The following is a 6,000-nucleotide window of genomic DNA, read 5'->3' as shown; positions in this document are numbered from 1 at the left end:
AGAGAACTGTTTAAAAGAGGCTGATATCTGAGCATTACATTACATTACATTACATTACATTTCATTTGGCAGACGCTTTTGTCCAAAGCGACTTACAATAATGAAGTACAAAAGTAATAGGAATTTAGATAACCCATTTTTAGATAGGGCTTAAAGGAGGTCGAAGGGAAATAAAGGGATAGAGAAGTGAAGGAGGGGAAGAAGGAAATGGGGTTAGAAGTAGTTAGTTTGTTAGAGGTGTTAGGAGAGTAAGTGCTCTTTGAAGAGCTCTGTCTTCAGGAGTCTCTTAAAGATAGCGAGAGATTCTCCTGATCTGGTAGTGGAAGGTAGTTTGTTCCACCATTGGGGAACTCTGTATGAGAACAGTCTGGATTGCTTTGTGTGAGTGTTTGGCAAAGCGAGGCGACGTTCATTGGAGGAGCGCAGCGGCCAGGAGGTAGCGTAAGCCTTCAGGAGTGAGTGCAGGTAGGAAGGAGCTGTTCTGTCATCACCTTGTGGGCGATTGTAAGAGTTTTGAATTTGATGCGAGCATCAACTGGTAGCCAATGGAGCTCAATGAGCAGCGGGGTGACATGTGCCCGTTTTGGTTGGTTGAAGACCAGACGTGCTGCTGCATTCTGGATCATTTGGAGTGGTTTTACTACGCAGGCCGGGAGGCCAGTTAGCAGGGCATTGAAGTAGTCGAGGCGTGAGATGACGACTGCTTGTACCAGGAGTTGGGTGGCCTGTTGCGTCAAAAACTGTCTAATTTTCCTGATGTTATAAAGCGCGAAGCGGCAGGATCGAGCAACCGAGGCCACATGGTGCGTGAAGGAGAGCTGGTCATCAACCATAACACCCGGGTTCCTAGCAACCTTTGTCGGTGAGAGAGAGAGAGAGTCGATGCTTATAGAGAGGTTATGTTGAAAAGATGGTTTTGCTGGTATGACCAGAAGTTCAGTCTTTGAGAGATTTAAAGAAGGTGATGCTCCTTCATCCATGAGGATATGTCAGAGAGACACTGCGATATCCGTGCAGAGATTGAGTTATCTTCAGGTGAGAATGACAGGTATAGCTGGGTGTCATCAGCAAAGCAATGGTAGGAAAAGCCATGTGAGTGGATAACCTGACCAAGAGAGGCAGTGTATATTGAGAAGAGAAGGGGACCCAGTACCGAACCCTGGGGAACCCCAGTGGATAGGGAGTGGGCTGAGGACAGCTGTCCTTGCCACGACACCTTGAACGAGCGCCCAGTGAGGTACGATCTGAACCATGACAGCACATTGTCTGAGATCCCCATGTTTGAAAGTATAGTTAGGAGGAAGTCGTGGTTGACCGTGTCGAAGGCGGCCGAGAGGTCCAGCAGAATGAGCACTGAGGACTGGCCTGCAGCTCTAGCAGTTTTCAACGCTTCAGTCACAGACAACAGAGCCGTCTCGGTAGAGTGTCCTTTTTTGAATCCAGATTGGTTCTGGTCCAGGAGGTCATTCTGGGAGAGGAAGCCAGAGACCTGATTTAGAACTGCCCTTTCTAGTGTTTTAGAGAGAAAGGGTAGTAGTGAGACCGGTCTGTAGTTATCAACCTGGGCGGGGTTGAGAGAAGGCTTTTTAAGCAGTGGTGTGACCTGTGCTTGTTTGAAAGCAGTTGGGAAAACACCAGAAGTTAAAGAGGCATTGATGGTGTGAGTGATAGCCGGAATGATTGCAGGTGCGATGGTTAGTAGTAAGTTTGAGGGAATCGGGTCAAGCGGACACGTAGTAGGACGGCTACGTGTTAGGAGAGCCAGTGTCTCGTTCTCAGTGAGAGAAGTGAACGAGGAGAGCGCAACGCCTTCGGTGGAGGGACACCGGGCTGCAGAGCATGTAGTAGGACTGCTACATTGTGCATCAGTAAACTGGTTGCTGATAGCTGCCACTTTTCCAGTAAAGAATGAGGCAAGTGTTTCAGCAGTAAGGCATGTAGCCGGAGGAGGAGGCGGAGGGTTCAGTAGTGATTTGAAAGTAGCAAATAGTTTCCGGGAGTCTGTGAGGGAGCTGAATTTATTGTGATAAAATTCAGCTTTAGCAGTCGTGATGGTGGCTGAGAAGGAAGCCAGGGCACAGAGCACAGAGACAGTTCAAACCATTATATTCTGTGTATTCATAAATAATAAACTACAGCAGGCCAGAGCCGCCATTCAAACACATTAACCATCACCAGCTTTCAAAGTTTTCATCTGTGAGAAATAAGCAGTATTTTCAGTCTCACGCCGAGAGTAATGATTTAAATCATTCCAGATAGTCAACCTCAAATTTTCACATCTCAAATCGCTAATGTAATTTAGCTCCTAAATAATATTTTACATTAAATCTCAGCACTGTTTCATTTCTTTCACACTGAAGGGTGAAATTACTTGGGTGAAAATGGAGAATATGTATTTAAAAAATGAATCTATTTAAAAGTAGAACTTTTACAGATATTAAAAATTTAAAAGTTTAGAACTGTTTAACCCTTGTGCGGTGTTCATATTTTTGTTACTCGTTTACTTTGTTACTTGTATTTAATTCAGCAAAATTAAGCAATTTTACATTAAAATGCTTTACTCATGCTTGCTTCACCTAAATTGCAATCAATATAAACAGCTTACATGGTTAATATTTGCCCTTTACCTTTCTTATGTTACATTTCTTTCAAAAAGTGCTACTCTTTTTTTATTAGTTTTTTAATAAAATGTAAAAGAAAATGAATTAAACTCAAGATATGAGTAGAAAATTTGTTTAGTTTCAAATTTACAAATGAAGCAATGTTTATTAGCCCTTGGCCAAACATACTGTATGTAATATAAATGTGTGTGTGGGGGGTGGGGGGTGGGTGTACAGTGTGTGTTTATCGAAAATGTGTTTTGATATATGTTTTTCACAAAAAATGAGCCAATGCCAATGAGCTTCAGTTAGAAAAAATATATTTTTAGTATCATTTGATGAAAAATGAAAACGGGTCCCACAGACCCGAACACCAAACAAGGGTTAAACTGTGGCTTCAGTCTCCCAAAAATCATATTGTCGCTCTCCAATGAAAAACAAGTATCACCACTTTTGTTGATTTTTTTTTGTTTACTGCATAACTTGAACTGTCCCTTACAATAACATTTCCTGATGAACAGATCAATATAAATATTTAAAAATTACTTACTAATATTACTATTACTATTACTAATGCTTACTAATAAAATTCAGGTAAAATTGCTGTTTTGGAGACACTTGTTTTTCATTTATATTTATATTATATTACATTATATTATATTATATTATATTATATTATATATTTGGCTGCATCCCAATTGCATACTACACTGTAAAACCTAAAAAAACTTCACTAAACACAAAAATTTTACAACTGATTACCTAAAAAAATGTCAGTTTATGTATGTAAATATATATTTGTTTACGTTCAGTGAACTTAACAAAAAAACTTCAGTTTTTGAATCAGATTCTCTGATTTTGCTTTACTATATACTATAAACTACGGACAACATTTCTCCCATATTTCTAATAAAAAATATTGTCATTTAGAGCATTTATTTGCAGAAAATGAGAAATGACTCAAATAACAAAAAAGATGCAGAGCTTTCAGACCCTAAAATAATGCAAAGAAAACAAGTTCATATTCATAAAGTTTTAAGAGTTCAGAAATCAATATTTGGTGGAATAACCCTGGTGGTTTTTAATCACAGTTTTCATGCATCTTAGCATCATGTTCTCCTCCACCAGTCTTACACACTGCTTTTGGATAACTTCATGCTGCTTTACTCTTGGTGCAAAAATTCAAGCAGTTCAGTTTGGTTTGATGGTTTGTGATCATCCATCTTCCTCTAGATTATATTCCAGAGGTTTTCAATTTGGTAAAATCAAAGAAACTCATCATTTTTAAGTGCTCTCTCTATGCATGTTTTGTTTCAGAACTCATATGTTAAGTATGTTTCCAAAGTACTGTATACTACATTGGTTTTAGTAAGAATTACAAAATATGATTTCCACCAACTTAACCACAACATAAAATATATGACTGTATGTTTAATCCCAATGAGAACCCAAGTCCATATGGAACCCACCAGGCCCATGTTCCATCCATGTGAACCTCACATGAGGATACTGTTTGGGAAGCTTCAGCATGATTCAGATGGTCTTGGCTGGTATTTGATGGTCATTGAGAAAGCTGGTCAACCATCATGGTTAGGCTTGGTTATACTGGTGCATATAGACCAGCTACACCATCAAAAAGCTGGTCAAGATCTAAGTTAGTCAACCAGTTTGTCCAGTTTGATTTGGCCATGCTGATTTTTTGTAATCAGTAGAGACAGTTACTCCAACAAAAGCAAAATTTCAGAAGAAACAATTAATAATTAGGCATCCAATACTTTTATCCATATATATTCTTTTGTTCACGCCAAAATAAAGTGCATAAAGGTTATTGCCCTGTGAAAGGGCTGAAAGGCTGGAGATAAATCCATTTCTAAAACTAATGAATCCATAGTTGTATTAGAGAGGTACGTGTTATAAAAGATAAAATATTAATTATATGAGATTGGATTATTCATTATGAGTACTTCCAGGACTGTAATCAAAATTGATTTACTGTGGTAAGCCCGCTGCCCACCCTCCTCATCTCCCCGTGTCAAAGACAGCTTCAAACTCCAGTTTCTCATGAAGAGAAAGTCCTGACGAAAATGAAAACCTCAAGTGTGGAGCTTTCAGAAAACCTTTAGAGAACCTGGAGAAAAACCTCTTGAGAATGTTTTAGACACCTTATTTAGGCAAGCTTTAGGCGAATCTTCAACTGTGCACCGTTCAGTTTGATTTAAGGCGTGTCAGAGTGTCTTTGCTATCGTAACAGCAGGAAAAGTACACCTTGCATGGCTCAAAATGCACAAAAGGCATGTAGATAGATAGATAGATAGATAGATAGATAGATAGATAGATAGATAGATAGATGGATAGATAGATACATGGTTAATATTTGCCCTTTACCTTTCTTATGTTACATTTCTTTTAAAAAGTGCTACTCTTTTTTTATTAGTTTTTTTTTTATAAAATGTAAAAGAAAATGAATTAAACTCAAGATATGAGTAGAAAATTTGTTTAGTTTCAAATTTAAAAATGAAGCAATGTTTATTAGCCCTTGGCCAAACATACTGTATGTAATATAAATGTGTGTGTGTGTGTGTGTGTGTGTGGAGGGGGGTGGGGGTGGGGGGGGGTGTACAGTGTGTGTTTATCGAAAATGTGTTTTGATATATGTTTTTCACAAAAAAATAAACCAATGCCAATGAGTTTGAGTTAGAAAAAATATTTTTTTGTACCATTTGATGAAAAATGAAAACGGGTCCCACAGACCCGAACACCACACAAGGGTTAAGACCCTAAAATGCAGCACCTTTTGTGAAATACTTATTCTACTTTATAACATTAAATATATTTCCTGGTCAGGTAGGGAGACACTAATTTAAATTTGAGTTTTTAGTTGTTTAGTTTTAATCAGCCCCTCACACTCTATCATTTTACATAATTTTTTTTTTTTGTTAACATATTTTTTTTATTGATTTTTACCATTTGAATTCTCTGTATTATACTGGAACATTGAAATTGGACAAAAAAGACAATGGTGGCGGGGGTTAATTACATATAAAAGTTATTTTTTGCACTATTAGGCGCAATTAAAATAATTTAATTTTCCCAAAAATTGTCAGTGCGTCTTATAATCTGGTGCTTCTTATGTATAAATTCTGCTAGTCAAGTATTAAGGAGCAGTAAAGCCACTCCGCTGAAGTACAGAGTTATACAGGAGTTTCAGTAAAGTTTCTCCAGCACCAAGACCGGAGCAGTATTAGCATTAGCTCTTTTGCCATTTAGAGGTGAGTATATTGGACTGTAGTCTGCGTGTTTACCATGTTAATATAAGCTACGTGGGACGAACCACTAGCTGATAGTGCCCTTGTAACCCCCTCGTCTTGGTCCCTCAATAAAGAAACTGCACAGCAGAGTT

The sequence above is a fragment of the Astyanax mexicanus genome, chromosome 3, assembly GCF_023375975.1.
Source record: "Astyanax mexicanus isolate ESR-SI-001 chromosome 3, AstMex3_surface, whole genome shotgun sequence".
Classification (NCBI taxonomy): Eukaryota; Metazoa; Chordata; class Actinopteri; order Characiformes; family Acestrorhamphidae; genus Astyanax; species Astyanax mexicanus.
The sequence above is the reverse complement of the archived record's forward strand: the minus strand, read 5'-3'. Positions refer to the sequence as shown.